Here is an 18,752-nt window from a genome sequence, read left to right on the forward strand (position 1 = left end):
GTATTTATAGTGGAAATTAGGGAGGATGCATTAGGGTTAACTAAGGGCTAAACTAGTAATTACACTTTTTAGATTGAGCAAGGAGACTCCGGTATTTTTCGAAAGAAGGGCTTCTTTCTTCGTAGCTTGGAGAAAAGGAAATGCGCTGTGCTGGAATCCGGGCGGAATAAGGTCGGGACTGGCGGAATTTGGCGTTGGAATCCGAGCGGATTCAAGGGAATCCGGTCGGATTGTGGAGGTGGAATCCGAGCGGAATGGTGCAAAGCCGCACGGATTCTCGTAGAGCAGCGGACGGACGGATTGGTGACAATCCGCACGGATTGTCACTCAAAGAACACATCTTCTTCTTTTCTTCCCTTTTCTTCATAAATTCCTTGGGGATTTCCTTGGGGACTCAAGGATCCTTTCTCAACATTGCTCTTCTACTATAATATGTACAAAGGCCTTCTAATATTGTCTCTCCTTGATGCTTGGTCATTGAATTCGATCAATTTAGTCTCGTTTTGCCATGAAAATGCAAGATTCTTACTCCTTTCCTACCAAGGGATCAAAATCTCAAAGAATATGCAAAACAAAGAACTAAAGATAAGAAATTACCCAAATATGCACTAAAAAGCATGGGAACAAGGCTAATTCGGGGGCTAAATATGCGCTAATTATGGTCACATCAAATATCCCCAAACCGAACCTTTGCTCGTCCCGAGTAAAGAGGTGACAAAGACTAGGACCAATACTAACCTATCCTAATAATATAGCCGATATGAGACAATTAGCGGGTCTCACTCCGCCCCTTCAACTCACAACAAGACAACCATGAGGTAGGATGCCTTCTTGCAAGGCAAGGTGGGTCTTGCCAAAATGGCGACACATCCAAACATTAAGCACACAAAATCACATAATGGATGCATCTACAAAAGGAATAGCCACTTCCTCATCAAGCGGCGGAGGCACTAAAGAGGAACAAATTTAAGAGCATGTAATCCTTCACAAATACTAGTTCAACAAATTACTAAGGCTAAGAGGATGGCACTAAATCACCTCCAAATGGTGTTAAACTAGACTACTTTCGTCCTCAATTTCCAAATGCTTTCGTCAAGAGCGATCTGATGGTGGTGGAATGATGATCCCTATGATGCTAGTAGCATATGACATGACAAGTCTCGAATTCTCTACAAAAGTAAAGGTCATGGATCGTCCCAAGCTCGACCAAGTGGCTTGACAAAAGGCTTTTTGGGGGAATGAAATGCTCAAATCTTTATTCACAACGGGTGGATATGACTAGTATTCAAAATTGACCTCATTTCACTTTCACATTTCAAAATTTAAGATGGGGTTTGTCCCTTCCGGGCTAGTGTCTTTTGCTTTCGCCAATCGCTTATTAGGCAACCGGTTAACCTCTAGACAATAGCTTTTCTGGGTGATAGTCACTCTGTCTCTGGGCGGCCGAATTCACAACCGTATGGGGGCCCAATTTAATGGATCCCGCACCAAAGCACATCGAAGTGGTACGCCTCCATCAAAACAACTTAAATTTCTCAACTTTCAACAATTCATAACATTTGAGGTTTCCTCGGCATTACATTACTTCCACATGAGAAAATTCTTTGAAATGAGCACTTCAAGCTTATTGATAGAAAATATTTTTGGGTTGCCTTACCACAAGGTCAAACAAGGTCACCTAGACAAGTTAACCAAGTCCACATCGCATCACGGGGTTGGATAGGTGACTCACATGCAAACCCTTGACTAGGCTTTGGGTCATGGGTCAAAAGACACTAGTATGACACTATCTAGGGTGTTTTACAACCATTCTAGTAGGCAAGGTCTTAATTTGAACAAGTATTTGTAATGGCTTAGTTGCTCTTGTCAAAGTTCATAAATAGGCATTTTTCAAAACATTTCTAACATGCAACTACATGCCATGATGCAACTAATATAGACATCCTAATGCAAGTGATTCTATCAACTAATATGACATATAAACTAAATGCAAGTCCTAAGTTCACATTGTTATACCGCATCAATCAAAATAAAGCCACATAGTCATTAACATAAAGAGGAAAAAGGAGATTGGAAAGATCATACCATGCGGTCTTCATGATATTCATGTCTCGGATGTGGCGTAGTCAATCAATGTGAACAAGGATAGAACAAACACAATATATACAAGACAATATATACAAGACTACAAAAGGAAATAAACATGTTTTTGGGTTTTCAATTTTCAAATTTTTATGATTTTTGAAAATTTTCAATGTTTTTGGATTTTTGAATAAGAGTTAAATGTTAGAATTCCCATCCCCACACTAATATGGGCATTGTCCTCAATGGCCAAAATGATGGAAATTATGCAAAGATGATGCATGATTTCTACACTAAATGCAATCTACACTAAGCTACACTACATGATGCATGGTTTTTGTTATGACGGAGAGGATAATTTAGATTACCTCCCGTTGTGTATGTATTAAATTCCCCAAACCGAGTGAGACACTATTGCTAATGTCCAAGGATGGGTGTAGTTCATGCACACACTATGCAATGCATGAAACTAATTTGTCATTTTGGATTTTGAAAATGGGAACAATGAAATGAGAACACCTCAATGGTACCGAGGTGTGAGTCCTCTATGGTGCTAGGACTACTCCAACAATGATCAAAATTATAATTAAAACAAAGAGAGAAATAGACAAACCATGAGAGGGTAGGAGTCTCCAAGGCTTGCTAATCCTCTATCATGCTATCACCATCACTTTCCTCATTAGAAGTGGTCACATTGCCACTTCCCTTGTCATTTGCTTCTTCACTTTCTTCCTCATCTTGCTCATCATCATCTTCACCATCCTTTTCTCCTTCTTCACTTTCTTCTTCATCAATGTTATCATCAACTTCTTCATCATTACCAACAACCTCATTGTCACCCAAAACGACCCTAGATGCACCCGGAAATAGGACTTCTCTATCCGCCCAACTAGGTAAAGGACAAGATGGATCAAGTAGTCCTTGCCTAGCTAAGTGTAGGAGGGGTGGATATTGAGCCAAGTAAGCATTTTTCCGGTCCTCAAAGGCTTGCTTGTGCATTGCTTGCATGAGAAGAGTCACATAATCATTTCTAGCTTCAACTCCTTCCGGCTTGAACGCTTCATACTCAAAGGGGTAAGGTGGTATGACAATGGAAGAGGAGGGAGTTTCAAGATCACCCTTTTGTTGTTGGATAATATACTCGGCCTCTTTAGAAAGGGGAAGTAGATAATTGGTCCGGTGGACGCTTAGACGACAAATCTTTGAAGGCAAGGTGAACGATCTAGCTTCACTAGTGAGCCATCCATACTTAGTGTCAAGGGGGTTATGGGCAACCCACTTGTACTTGTGTATCATAGTATGCAAATCAACAAGATGGCCACCATCCTTTGCTTTGTACTTGTTATCCTTATTGAAGTTAGGATCAAAGTACTTAGCTAGGATAGTGACTAGGCCGCCATTGACAATAACGGTAGTGCCCTTCTTCCCACAATCAATGTTGAGCCATCTATCTACCAAGAGCCTCAAAGAATTGTAAGGCTTGGTGTGTACTCTTCCAATGTTCAAAGCCGATTCAAGGAGAATAAAATCAAGTTTGGTGAAATGGTTGGTATCTTTCCTTGCAATTATGGTGTTTCCCACGACCTTGTGCCATACTCTTAGGCCCGGATGGTGGACCAAAAGAGCACGAATCGCATGAAAGTCCTCAAATTTCTTCCCAGAAATTGCCTCCCAAAGAGGTTCGGGGTCATACTTTCCATAATTCTTAAAATAACGCGGTTCATCACTAAGACCCAAAATTTCACTCAATTCCCTAAAGGTAATGCGTCTACTAACATTAGCTAGACGAAACTCGAGATTCTCCCTATTCTCAACTTTGGTGACTTTAAAAGAACTCAAAAATTCCAAGGTAAGGGAGGGGTATGTCAATTCCTTTGTTTCAAATAATTTCTTTAACCCCATGGCATTGAAAAAGGCTCTAGTTTGCTCAAGAACACCCAATTTTTCTAAGGTATCTTCACATATAAATTTGGTGGATTGAATTGACTTTCTAGCAAACTTGACAAAGGTATTTCTATGGGTTTCAGAAATAAAAGTTACCTCCGGATAATGCAAAAGTTGATCGATTTCCGGAGTAGAAGGTGTTGTTGCTCCCATAGAAGGTTGTTGTTGTTGTTGCACTTCCAAGTTTGGTGTTGCTACCACCATAGCCAATGCTTTCTTTGTTTGAAGAGCCTTTTGCCTTTGTGAGAGTGCCTTAGCCTTTGGTGCCTTTGTTGCCTTTGTTTCTTCCTTAGTCCTTGCCATTGATGAACTAACCAAGAAAAGAATGAAAAATCTTCAATTTGTAGTATACCCAAATCGATTTGAAGGTGAAAGGCTTTGCCTTTATGAAATCGAAAATCGACTCAAAGGTTGAAGATTTTGCTCTTGGTTTTGATTTTTATTGAAGAAGGAGTGATTGATTTGTTGTTAGAAGGATGATTTGATTTGATTTTGGTGAATGTTGTTGAGGGATTTTGTTTTTGTGATGGAGAGGATGAGGGTTTTGATGTTGTGGGTAGTGTTTATGAATGAATGAATGAATGAAGGAAGGTGGGAGGGATTTTATAAAGACCGAAATTTTCGAACTGCAGGGGCAATCCGTGCGGATTCTGCCCAATCCGTGCGGATTCTGCTCTTTCTGGGTTTTACAAAACTCGCCTAAAGACGGGCGGATTCGGTGGAATACGCTCGGATTTGCTTGACACGGGACGGGCGGATTTGCTTGAAGACGGACGGATTTCAGTCCAGGAAAATTTTCTTGTTTTGTTCAGCAGGGAAGACGGGCGTCTTTAGTCCAAGACGGACGGATTTGTAGAGACGGGCGGATTTCAATGCAGGACGCCCGGATTCTCTTACAGTCAGAAATCTTCCAAAATCTCAGCATATGAAGACGTGCGTCTTCAACATAATACGCTCGGATTACTGAGGACGGGCGGATTCTGTGGAATCCGTTCGGATTCTTCCTCTTTGTACCCGGATTCATTCCATCCGTGCACAATGTACATCCCCTTACCATTCTTCCATTCTTCTTCAAATCTTGTGTTCTTCATTGTGGGGGCACTACTAAGGCATGGATAGCCTAGGCAATTGTCATCCCCACACTAAGGTAAAGCACTACACATCAATTGAAATTGTTAGTCCCTCCCTCACTTCTCTCAAACATGACAATTATCTTGATTAAAGTAAATAAAAATCCAAAGATGACAAAAAAAATGCAATACAAGAATTGAAATGTAAGTTAGGGAGTTAGAAATATTTACAAGTGGTGGTTTAGGGAGGACTCCACCAAACTCTCATTCTTGATGAGATGTCAAGGGGGCATGTCCAAGGTGTTGTTGATGTTGCTCAACACCTTGAAAAAGTAATCAAAGGCTTGTTCATTATCATGGTAGAGGTCTTCAATAGACCTTGGCCCTTGTTGTCGGTCTTGATCGATGGCATTACCAATGTAGGGATTAAAAATCCCTTCAAATTCGTTGTCCCAAAGACCACAAACTTCATTGAGTTGATTATTGAAAATCTCTTGCTTAGATGGAGACAACTCTCCAATGTCTTCTCTTGGCCAATGAGGCCATTCTCTTCTTCCTTGGTTGATTTTGATGAGCTTTGCAAGCTCTCCTTGTCACAATTCACTTGCTCTTTGAATGGAGCATCTTCAATTTTCTTCTTCCATTGGAGTTCCGATTTCTTCCTTTCATCCTTTCGGCTATAATGATCAATCATGAAACATGGTTCATGCAAACGAGGAACTCTCATAGTCTTGTCAAGATTAAAAGTTATGCTTTCATCTCCCACTTCTAGAGTGAGCTCACCATGTTTTACATCAATCACCGCACCCGCGGGGTGTAGGAAAGGTCTTCCTAGAATGATTGGAATGTTGGAATCTTCCTCCATATCAACAATGACAAAGTCCACCGGGATGAAAAACTTCCCAATTCGCACGGGGACATCTTCCCATATCCCTAACGGTGTCTTCGTCGATCTATTGGCCATTTGGAGTGTGATGTTGGTGCATTTAAGCTCTCCCATCCCAAACCTTTTACTCACCGAGTACGGCATGACACTCACACTAGCCCCTAGATCACATAAGGCTTTGTTGATCGTCGTGTCGCCAATGGTACACGGTATTGAGAAGCTTCCCGGATCCTTTAACTTTGGAGGTGAACTCCCTTGAAGTATTGCACTACTCACCTTAGTGAAGGCGATAGTCTCAAGCTTCCAGATCGACTTCTTCTTTGTGAGGATATCTTTCATGTATTTCGCATAGGCCGGCACGTGATTGATTAATTCCGTGAAAGGAATTGAGACTTCAAAATTCTTCACAATTTCCATGAACTTTCCAAGTTGATCATCAAATTTGGGCTTGGCTTGAAGACTTGGAAAAGGAAGTCTAATCATGATGGGCTCCTTCTCCTTGACCTTGTCTTCATTTTTCTTTGAACTTTCTTCTTTTGATGATTCTCCATCTTTGGAGCTTTGCACAATTTCTTCTTTTTCACTAGCTTCCACAACTTCATCCTCAACTTGCTTCCTTGGTGCTTCATACCTTGTACCACTTCTCAAGTGAATGGCACTAACCGTTTCATGTCTAGGGGGATTACTTTGAGGTGGTAATTGCCCCTTTTGTCTTTGTGAGCTTGAAGATGCTAGTTGAGTTAATTGTGTTTCCAACATCTTGGTGTGAGCTAGAATGTTGTTGATGGTGGTTTCCTTTGCTTGGCTATCTTTTTGCATTTGAGTGAAAAATTCTTGTTGATTCTTTTGCATTTGGAGGACCGCTTTTTGGACATCAAAACCTTGGTCATTTTGGTGATTGTATGGATTTTGATTTTGGTAACCTTGGTTTTGATTGTAAAAGGGTCTTTGATTTTGGTTTCTCATGGGTGGTGGAGTGTATGTTGTTTGAGGATTTTGAACATTTTGGCTTTTGTATGAGAGATTTGAATGGAATTTGGTGTTTTCATTGTAAAAGTTGGAATAAGGGGTACCACTCTTGTATGCTTGGAAAGCATTCACTTGTTCATTTGTTCCCCTACATTCACCTTGGTCATGTCCCAAAGTTCCACAATTCTCACATATCCCACTTGGGATTGATGAGGATGCCGTCATGGCATTAACATGATGCTTTGATGATTTTGAGTTTTCCTCAAGTCTAGCCATAGCTTGTTCAAACTTCAAATTGATTGTGTCAATGTGAGAACTAAGTTGAGCACCCAATTGAGTAACGGAGTCCACTTCATGCTTTCCTCCTCTAGTAGCCTTGCGAGGTCTACTATATTGTGAGTTATGGACCGCCATTTCCTCAATCTTGTTCCATGTTTGATTGTCATCAACTTCGGTGAACATTCCATTTGATCCCATATTGAGAATGTTCCTAGAATCTTCATATAAATCGTTCTAAAATTGTTGTACCAAAAACCATTCGCTAAGTCCATGGTGAGGACATGAGCGATAAATTCCCTTGAACCGCTCCCAAGCTTCATACAAAGATTCTTCATCCCTTTGCTTAAAACCCGTAATTTGAGCTCTTAGCATGTTAGTCTTTTCCGGTGGGTAGAATTTTTTGTAGAAGGCTAGAGCCAACTTCTTCCAAGAATCTATTCTGAGGGTGGCCTTATCAAGGCCCTTCAGCCATTGCTTCGCGGTGCCGATTAAGGAAAAAGGAAATAAGACCCATCTAATTTGGTCTTGAGTCACGCCCGTTTGAGAGATTGCATCACAATAGTCGCAAAAGGTTTCCATATGAGAATGAGGGTCTTCACTAGGCATCCCCCCAAATTGGCTCCTCTCAACTAATTGGATGAAGGCGGACTTGGCAATAAAATTTCCGGTTAGATGTTGCGGTGTAGGAGTACCATTTGGTAGATTCTCCTCGGTGGATACGGAGTGTAACGAGAATTTAGGCATTGTAGGTGGATTTTGTGGGGTATTGTGTAATGGGTTCTCCTCTCCTTCTATTGCGAAAGGATTGACGAACTCACTAGTGGGTTGAACAACTTCACTAATACCTCTTATATTCCTCCTAACAAGTCTCCTATTGTTCGTCAAGGTTCTTTCGATTTCACGGTCAAAAGGTAACAAATCACCTTGTAACCTTCTAGACATGCAAAATATCAAACAACTCGAAAACAATTAGAACAAACCTTGAGGAGTTTTACTTCCCCAAGGCGAAGAAAGACACAACTAATAACAATAAAAAGAAATCTAAATCAAGTAAACACTGTCCCCGGCAACGGCGCCATTTTTGATCGGTCCGTTTCGTGTTCACAATTAAATATGTGGTCGTTGGGTCACGGTCGAATCAAAACACAATTTATAACTTCACAAACAACTCTACAATTAGTATAGAGGCAAGTAAAGGTCGGATCCTAAGGGACGGTTATTGAAATGAGATTTCTATTGCAACTAGTGGTGTCTAAGGGGTGTCACAAATTGGGTTGATGTAGAAGGTCACTAAACTAAAATAGCAATGAAAATAAACAAGCAAGATGAATTAAAGGGGTGTAAACAATTGATTAAAAGCACTAGGGTGTCATGGGATCATAGGGGAATCATGGGAATTGATCATACAAACATGTTCTCAAATTATAAGCAAGCAATTATTGTTGTGATGGATTGAGTTGGGTTATATCTTACAATCCTAGGAAAGTTTGGGTCCCGGAGCCGAATCGATTAGATTGTACAACACCTACAAGTCGACTTAATCTTCCCTACTCAACAACATGCATGGTCTAATGAGACTCGAGTTGGGTTATGTCTTACAAGTCTCATTGAAAAGATAGAAGATGATAGTAAATGCAAGGATTCACAGGCTTAGCATTTCATCAAATATAACATGTGCATGAGTTGAGATCAAAACAAGCAAGCAAATAAAACATGAAAGCATATTAATTTAAGCATGAACCATTCCCCATGTTGGTTTCCCCTAATCACCCATTAACCCTAGCTAAGAGACTACTCACTCATTATCATGTTGATCATGCTAGCAAGGTTGTCAATCATACCAACAATATGAAACATGATGAATAAATGAAAGTAATTAACAATAATTAAAAAGGGATTAAGAGAATTATACCTACTAATGATTCCAATAATAAAGCAAAGATAAAAGAAGTACTTGAATGCTTGATTGAGAGGTTGTCAATCTCCCAATAATAACCCAAATAATCTTCAATTACCCAAAATAAAGGATGAACAAGAGAGAGATTAAGGAAATAAAACTTGTATTAGAACTTGATTAATTGTTGATTACAATACTAAAGAGAGATTTGATTGATATTAACTACTCTAATTATTGATAAGAAGAACATGCTCCTCTAATTAGACTAATGGGGTATTTATAGTGGAAATTAGGGAGGATGCATTAGGGTTAACTAAGGGCTAAACTAGTAATTACACTTTTTAGATTGAGCAAGGAGACTCCGGTATTTTTCGAAAGAAGGGCTTCTTTCTTCGTAGCTTGGAGAAGAGGAAATGCGATGTGCTGGAATCCGGGCGGAATAAGGTCGGGACTGGCGGAATCTGGCGTTGGAATCCTAGCGGATTCAAGGGAATCCGGTCGGATTGTGGAGGTGGAATCCGAGCGGAATGGTGCAATGCCGCACGGATTCTGCAGCTGCGGGACGGACGGATTGGTGACAATCCGCACGGATTGTCACTCAGCAACACATCTTCTTCTTTTCTTCCCTTTTCTTCATAAATTCCTTGGGGATTTCCTTGGGGACTCAAGGATCCTTTCTCAACATTGCTCTTCTACTATAATATGTACAAAGGCCTTCTAATCTTGTCTCTCCTTGATGCTTGGTCATTGAATTCGATCAATTTAGTCTCGTTTTGCCATGAAAATGCAAGATTCTTACTCCTTTCCTACCAAGGGATCAAAATCTCAAAGAATATGCAAAACAAAGAACTAAAGATAAGAAATGACCCAAATATGCACTAAAAAGCATGGGAACAAGGCTAATTCGGGGGCTAAATATGCGCTAATTATGGTCACATCAATTTGTCGCCTCCCGAAAAGTATCAACTCGTTTGCATGGGAGCTGGTCAATTGTTGGTGCTTCGTCAAGTCAAGGTGAAACCTTCGCTTCTTGAAGCATGTTCTCGGTTTTGGGATTCGAAACATCATGTTTTCGTTTTCCCGAAAGGTGGGCTTTGTCCTCTTGCCGAAGAAGTTGGAGCCATTGGTGGGTGGCTGGGTTGTGTTCCGGTGCTTCCTCCGACTCGGTTGTGCTACAAGGAGAAATTTTGTTCCATGTTAGGCTTATCAACAAGCCAAATCAACTTTCTTCTTGCTCCAGATGGTGTGGATATGTTGTCTCTTATCAACATCTTTTCAAACCGATTAGATGTTAATGTCTCGGAGGTGGCTAGGAGAAGGGCTCTTGCATTTTGCCTTGTCCATGTGTACCTCTTTGTTGATGTCTTGAAGAAGGAGGGGCCAAGATGTCATGGTAGCATGACCCTTATCCATGTGATTGAGCAAATGGAGCATGGCAGAGATCCATAATGTTGGTGCTTGGAGAGATTATCCAAGCTTTGGACAAGGAAGGCTCTTGTGGAGAAGCTCCCTCTTTCGGATCCCCAAGGATCCTCCAAGTGTGGCTATTGGAGAGGCTAAGGTATGTAGAGCCTTGGGTTAATTCTTCTTCTTATTCCTTCCGTCATCTTACCATGAGGAAGAAGTTGTACCCGGATAGTTTCGCTTCCACCGAGGCCTATTGGGCCGCAAGATTGGCGGAGGAGGGTGGTCCTCATATCCGTTGGGTGGTGCCGTGGTGGCACTTGAGGTCCTTCACGGGGTTGCCCGCTTCGGGTGCTAGTCCTCGTTCTTTGATGGTGGTGGGTTTGAAGGTTGTTTCCTTCATATATCTCGAAAGGCTCATGAGGCAAATGGGGCGTCAATAAAAGGTGCCCGCTCAAGATACTCTTGTCCAAGAGAATATTTTCCGGAACTCCGAGCTTGTGGAGTTCTTCGAAAGGTGGTGGGCCACTCGGCCGCTTTGGGAGGTGCGAAACCCCGCTGCCACGACATGGGTGACTCCCGCTTATGTCAAGTGGTCACGTGCTCCGTCCTTGGAAGAGAGATCCAAATTTCGTAAGGACGAGGTTGTCGACTTGAAGTACTGAGAGGTTGGCAAAGTCAACCGTGCCTTCTTTGAGGAGTATGTTGATGGAGCTACCCCCGATGTGATGAGACCACCGAAGAGGAGGAGTTCCGGCCCCAAGAATATGGTGGGTCGTGCATTGGCTCGTCTTGGGTCGAATATGGGGTCTTGTGCTAGACCGGAGGCTGTCGCCATCTTAGATCCGTTGAGGATCCGTTCTGAGGAGGAAATCCATGCTAGGCGGGCCAACAAGAAGAACAAGGGGAAGGTGTACCCCGAAGAAAAAGGCAAGGGTAGAATGGAAGAGTGAAGACCTCCATTACCCACTTTATTATTATGTTGTATTATTGTTGTAGGTTTTTATTATGTTGTACTAGCTAGTTATTGTGTGTTTTGTGCTAGTTTTATTATGTGAGGTGTGTTAGTTAACACCTTAGCTTTGACAAGTTGTAGACTCGTCGAGCTTCATTTATTATTGAAATTGTAATCCCTCCCATTATTAATTAAATAAGAGGATTGCTTGTGTCGAAAATTGTGAACGCTTGTTTCTTCCATCCATTTGGTGAAGGCAATTCAATTTGAATCGTCCTAAACATTTGCACTTGGAAAAGTGGTATTTTGTGGAAAGGGAGAAAGCCTTATTTTGTATTTTTGTGGGAAAGGGAATGGTTTTCCCTTTTCTCCTTTTTTTTATAGGGATTTTTGTATGTGGGGATGGTTGTTTTTTTTTTGTGAGAATGGTTGTATCCTTCTTGTGTAAGAAAGGATTGCCTACGTATTCAGCCGAAGAGGTGAAATCAAACCATGATCGTAGTTCAAAATGTTTTGTGAATTTTAATTGGGTTTTATGGTTGTATCCCTCAGGCATAAGAGGGACTGCCTACGTATCCACCTGAAGAGGTGAAATCAAACCATGCTCGTAGTTCAGGGGGTTGTTTTGTTTTAGTGCAAATGGACGTTGCCTTTGACAAATCAAAGGACATTCGAAACGGGCAAGGTGCCGTAGCTTAGACTCGATAAAACATGCAATTTCAAATCAGAACGCGTTGAGGAACTTGACTTGAAAAGGGTTGAGGTCGTTGCTAGTTGTAAAACTAGGCTAGGTCGTTGGTTGTTATGGTTCAAGGGTAGTATTTCTTGAGCTGGTCTAGGTTGGTTGGGTTTGTAAAATCCTCCCCATCTAGGTCACTCAGTCTCACTGCGCCCCCCAAAAGTATTTTCTTGACAAGGTATGGCCCGGCCCAGTTGGGTTTGAATTTTCCCCTCGGATCGACGGGTAATGGTGCTTGAACTGACTTGAGGACCAAGTCGCCCTCCTGGATGTTATGCAAGGCACTGAGTCGCCGTTCATCTAGAAGAGTGAGTTGTTCGTACCTTCGACGGGTCCATTCCGCCTCAGGGACTTGACTCTTCAGTAGGATGCGTAGAGAAGGGACCTCTAACTCTACCGGTTGAACCGCCTCCATACCGTATGCTAGGTAGAAGGGTGTGGCGCCTGTCGGTGTTCGAATGGAGGTTTGGTATCCCCAGAGTGCGAATGGGAGTTTGCTCGGCCAATCGCGGTAGTTGTCTTGCATTTTCTTGATAATGGTGACAAGAGTTTTGTTCGCTGCCTTGATCGCTGATGATTTCATGGGGTACCCCATATCGGCAGATGATGTTGTTTTGAATAAACTTGGCCACTTGTTTGGCGGTCAAGACTGCATATGACTGCGCTTCCACCCATTTGGTGAAGTAGTCGATGGCGACGAGGACGAAGCAATGCCCCTTGGTGCCTATCGAGTTGACTTTCCCGATGATGTCAATGCCCTAGGTTGAGAAAGGCCAGGGTGATGTCATGGTGTATAAAAGGGATGGTGGTATGTGTTGTATGTTGGCGAAGATTTGGCAATTGTGGCAATGTTTGACGTAGTTACGGCAATCGGCTTCCATGGTGGTCCAGTAGTAACCCAGCCGCATGATTTTCCGTGTAAGCATCATTGCACTCATGTGAGGGCCACATTCTCCTTCGTGATCCTCTCCCATGACTTTTTTTGGCTTTGTGATGGTCAATGCAAAGGAGGAGAATTCCTTGGGGTGTTCTTTTGTAGAGTTGATTCTGGTTTATCACGAATTGTGATGCAAGTAAACGGATGGCTCTTTGTCCTCTTTGATCAGAATTGGGAGGGAATTCGTTTTTGGTTTTGTAATTGAGGATGGCTTGGTACCAAGGTTCGTCATGGCTTTCCTCGTCGTCGATGATAGCACAAATGTGGGCTGGCTCGCTCCTTCTCTCGACACATAGAGGCATTGATGTCCTATTGTCAGGTATGTTGACGAGCGCGGCAAGTTTTGCTAGGGCATCAGCAAATTGATTCTCCTCTCGTGGCAAGTGGAAGTACTCGACTTGGTCGAAGAATTCGGCCTCTTGACTGATCTTCGCTTGGTAGGGAGCTAAGCTGTCAGATCGGATTTTCCATGATCCGGACACCTGATTGATGATGAGTGAGGAATCGCTGTGGACCCTCAGCCTCTTGATGCCAAGTGTGATGGCTGCTTGTAGGCCGATGAGACATGCTTCATATTCAGCGGCATTGTTGGTGATGGCGAAGTCTAGCTTGACCGAGATCGGATCATGTTCTCCCTCTGGCGATATTAGAAGGATTCCTACCCCGAAGCCTCTCAGATTAGATGCACCATCGATGTATAGGTCCCGTGCGTCGGAGTCGGCACAAAGGATGTCCTCGTCAGGAAGTGACCATGTGTCGGTCGTAGGATCCTCGTTGACGGGATTTTCTGCTAGGAAATCGGCGACTGCTCTTCCCTTGATAACCTTGAGGGGTACAAACTTGAGGTCAAATTCGGACAGCATGAGTGTCCACCTAGACAGCCTTCCGTTTAGTACGGGTTTTTCGAAGATGTATTTAACCGGGTCCTTCTTGGAGTAGATGTGGACCGTGTAGCTGAGCATATAATGCCGCAGCTTTTTTGTTGACCATACTAGGGCAAGGCATGTCTTTTCCAGTTGGGTATACCTCGTCTTGTACTCAGTGATCTTTTTTCTGATGTAGTAGATGGCTCGTTCTTCGTTGCCAACTGTTTGTGCTAACATTTCTCCCATGGCTGTGTTGGTAACAGTCAGGTATAGGGATAGAGGAATCCCCGGTTGAGGTGGCATGAGGACAGGAGGTTTGGATAGGATTTCTTTTATCCTGTCGAAGGCCTTCTGACAGTCGTCGTCCCAATCGGTGTGATCGGAGGCACAAAGCTTTTTGAATATTGGTTCACAAATCATAGTGAGCTTAGCAATGAAGCGGCTGATGTATTGGACCTGACCGAGAAATCCCCGAATCTTCTTCTCGTTCCTAGGCCGAGGCATTTGTTGAAGGGCTTTGATTTTGGTCGGATCAATCTCAATGCCTCTTTTGCTGACGACATGTCCCAAGAGTTTTCCGGAGGTAACTCCGAATGCACACTTCTGAGGATTTAGTCTCATGTTTATTTCCGCAGACGAGCGAAGAATTTTCGGAGGGCACTGATGTGGCCGTCCCGTTCTTTCGATTTGACGATCATGTCATCGACATATACCTCCACCTTCTTGTGCATCATGTCATGTAGGAGAGTAGTAGCGGTTCTTTGATAGGTTTCCCCGGCGTTGATGAGACCGAAAGGCATGACCGTGTAGCAATATGTACCCCACTGTGTAGTGAATGCTGTCTTGTGCATGTCTTCCTCAACCATTTTAATCTGGTTGTACCCAGCATACCCGTCCATGAATGATAGGAGAGCATGTTCGGCAGTATTGTCCACCAGAATGTCAACATGTGGCAAAGGGAAGTCGTCCTTAGGACTCGCCTTGTTCAGATCCCTGAAGTCGACGCAAACCCGAATTCTTTCGTCTTTCTTTGGTACGGGCACAATGTTGGCCACCCAATCAGAGTATTCAGACACCTTGATAAAACCAGCCTTGAAATGTTTATCCACCTCTTCCTTGATTTTTAGAGCCCACTCAAGACGCATCCGGCGTAGCTTCTGTTTCACAGGTTTAGCCCCGGGTTTAATGGTATTCGGTGCTCTGCAATTTCTCTGTCAATCCCAAGCATGTCTCTATAAGACCAGGCGAACACGTCCTTGTATTCGTGGAGGAGGTCAATGAGCTGTTGTCTTTCCGAGGGGTCCAGGGTTGTCCCTATCCTAAGTTCTTGAGGTGTATTGTCGGTTCCTACGTTAATAGGTTCGGTCTCCTCAATGATGGGGGTTCTGATTTCCCGCTTGTCAAGTTCTTTGGCTAGGTGAGGTGGGTAGTCACTCAAGTCAAATTCCTTGTAGTCATTCAGAATTGCATTGCAGTTAAAATGAGACGAGTCATAAGCAAACTTAGCGTTCATTAAGTTGACACGAGCGAAAAGCTCGGAAAGGACAGATATCTCGTGGTCAGTCAGAGGCGACACCACAAAGGAAGTGGCCCCTGGAACAGGCTCCAGGTTGTCACCTTTCATGGGAGTGGGGGTGACCCTAGTAGACTCAGCCTCTGAATAAGCCACGACTTTGTGATAAAACAGTGGGAAGGGGACCTTGACCGGGACATTAGGAGTGTTAGGAGCTCTGACAGACTCTGACTCCGACTCAGACTCGGACTCAGATCCTTCTTCACTTCCCTCTTTGAACATAAGGCCTTCTCCAGTTGTTATCTTGAGAATGCGTCCTTGGCGATCGGTCCACTTGACGGTCTTCCTCCAGCCTTGGGTAGCTTTCTCCGGGTTAGTATCGGAGATCAAGGCGGTTGGATCAAATTGATTGTCCTTCAGGGCGATGTTGATGATGTCCTCATAGTCGAGGTGCTTGACGTTATCTTCCCCAAAGAGGAGTGTGACAGCTTGTCCGTCAAGGCATGGTGACGGCTTGGACTCAGTCGATGCAGTTTCGGTGTTGTCGGGGATAAAGTAGCAGTCCTGGAAGACCTCCACTCCCGGGTACCTAGCCCTGGCCAGAGAGTCATAGACTGGCTCCAGAAAGCCATGGTAGAGCTCGGATTCTCCCTCGGGGACAAAGTATCCGTTGAGAGTCAGATGGTAGGGACGGAGGATAACTCCGTGCTTCTTGCGTTTTCGTATTAGGAGGTTCATTTCCCGGATATCTTCGTCGGTAGGTTCGTATCCCAGCCCAAAGGGAATGTTGGGGACCTTAGCCTGTTTCAAGGGAGGCAACGGGTCTTTCAGTGGATTGAGCGGCAAACCCGGGAAATAACCCTGACGCATCATAATATGGTTGACCGTGAGGTTGGTGAACGGGTCACAATTAGAGGGCGTCAATTCATCAGTTATGGCGTTTACGGCTTGGAAACCCCACATTTCGTTGTCATCCTCCTCAATGGCTTGGGAGGCTATCCCCTTTTTCATGATTGCCTTGATCGGGAAAGCGGCAATTGTGATCGTTTTCCCGTTGAAGGGGACTCTGATCTTCTGGTGGAGAGTTGAGGTGACCGCCTTGACGACATGAATCCAGGGACATCCCAGGAGCATGTTGAAGGAAGCGTCGATGTCGACCACCTGAAAACTGGTTTGTCTTTCCAGTGGTCCGGTTGCGATGGTCAAAGTGACAAGCCCGACGATCTTGCGACGAGTGTCGTCGTAGGCGCGTACTCCTTGATTCGTTGGGACCAAGTCAGCTTCCTTGATACCCAGCCTGTGGGCAGTCTTAAGAGGAATGACATTCACCGCGGAGCCGTCATCCACGAGGACCATGGGTACATTTTTCTGGAGGCATTGTACGGAGGGATGTCCTCGTCGGAGAAGACGACCGGGTTATTTAGATCAGGGGCGTCCCTCGTCATGTGCGCCACTATTTCTTCTGGGGAAGAGGTGCAGGGCACGGTTAATTTTCCCAAGGCCTACAACAAAGCATGTCGATGCTCAAAAGACGTTGCGATCAATTGCCAAATTGAGATTTCGGCTTTCGCTTTCTGGAGCTGTTTCAGGATTGAGTTCTCGGGGGCCTTTGGTTGAGTGTCCACCTCTGGGACGATTTGGTCATTCGTTGTTGGAACGACCGTTGCATTATTCGGATTTTGTAAGGGACGTCCAGACCGAGTGAGATGTCCAATTTCTTTCGCCCGTTTCTCCTTCCCTAGGATGATATAGACATCCTCAACATCATCTCTCCATATGCCATTAATTTCGGAGTCTCGAGGGTACCTTGGAGGAGTATTCCTTGGTGGGTAGTTCTTGTGAGGGATATTTTTGTGAGGATGGTTTTTGTGAGGGTGATGAGGGTAGTTATTTTGAGGGTAGTTATTTTGAGGGTGATTATTTTGAGGGTGATTTTCGTGGGGTCTATGCCAGAATGGTCGCGCGAGCAATCCATCCTGGTGTGGGTAGTTTTGAATGCTTGGGGAATTCTCCCTCGGGCGCGGTGCTGGAGGATTGAAAATGAGTCGACGGTAGGCGTCGTCGAGTCGGGTGATTCTCTGAGAGAGGCTGGCTATGGCCTCTTCAACTTGTTGAAACATAGTGAGCATAGTGGCAGCACTAAACACAAACACTCCGTCTTAAGGATCCTTTCCCAAAGCATTCACCTCGTCGTCAATTGGCAGGATGAGGTGAGAGGAGTCTAGGGTCGACTCATCATCAGAGATAGCGTGGATTCCCAAAGGATTCGTCTTGTTATTCGGCTTAGCTGGTGGGGGTAATGGCAAATCTCGCTTCTCAATCATGTCTTGAATGAGGTGCTTGAGCTTGAAGCAAGTTTCGGTATCATGCCCTTTCCCTCGAAGATACTGACAGTAGGCGTTGGGGTTCCAGAACCGGGACTTCTTGGCATCGGTCGGATCCGGGGTGGGTCCGATCGGTTGTAACTTCCCCTGGTCCATGAGCCTTTTCAGGGCACTTGCATAAGTCGACCCTATGTTGGTGAACACTCTCTGGGGGCGCTCAGTTTTCTTAGCAGATGGTTCGATGAGGTTGACCTCATCAATCTTGTTCGTCTGACCGTAAGGGCGAGATCCGGTTGAGGTGGATCCCTGGTAACCTCTTCCAGTGGTCTTGGCCAAGACACCCTTTCGGAGGTCGTCCTCAATGCGCGTCCCAAGAATCTGTAGATCTTGGAAGGTCTTGATGTTCTGATATCTCAGTAGGTTGGCATAAACTGGGCGGAGATTGTTGACAAACTTTTCTACCAAAGTTGATTCACTTGTCTTACTGACCAATTGAGTACTAACCCTTCTCCAACGGGTTAGGAACTCAGTGAACCCCTCTTTGTCGTTCTGGGTTAGCACTTCGAGAGTATGGGTATTAGCCTGGATCTCAACATTGTCAGCATACTGTTTGGCAAACTCAACTGCGATCTCATCCCAAGTAGTAAGGTTTCTCGGATCAAGGGAGTAGTACCATTGGCGAGGAATCGGCTCCAAAGAGGATGGGAAGATCCGGGTAAAAAGTTCCTGTTTGACCCCTTTAATGGCCATGTAGTCCTTGAAAGCACGGATATGGTTGAGTGGGTCCTCCACTCCCTTGAACTTTGGCACATCGGTCAGGGTGAAGTTGTCAGATAAATGGTCCCCAACAGGTTCGAACCTTCGGTTGTTCTCAAGATGGATATTGT

General features: G+C 44.1%; 1 non-coding gene across 1 annotated transcript; it reads left to right on the plus strand.

Moving 5' to 3' along the window:
* Positions 1-7,495: 7,495 nt before the first annotated feature.
* LOC141616310 (small nucleolar RNA R71) lies at positions 7,496-7,602 on the plus strand. Its single transcript, XR_012530666.1, has one exon. It is a non-coding gene; the product is annotated as a small nucleolar RNA R71 (small nucleolar RNA).
* Positions 7,603-18,752: the final 11,150 nt, after the last annotated feature.

This window comes from Silene latifolia, chromosome 11, assembly GCF_048544455.1.
Source record: "Silene latifolia isolate original U9 population chromosome 11, ASM4854445v1, whole genome shotgun sequence".
NCBI classification, from domain to species: Eukaryota; Viridiplantae; Streptophyta; class Magnoliopsida; order Caryophyllales; family Caryophyllaceae; genus Silene; species Silene latifolia.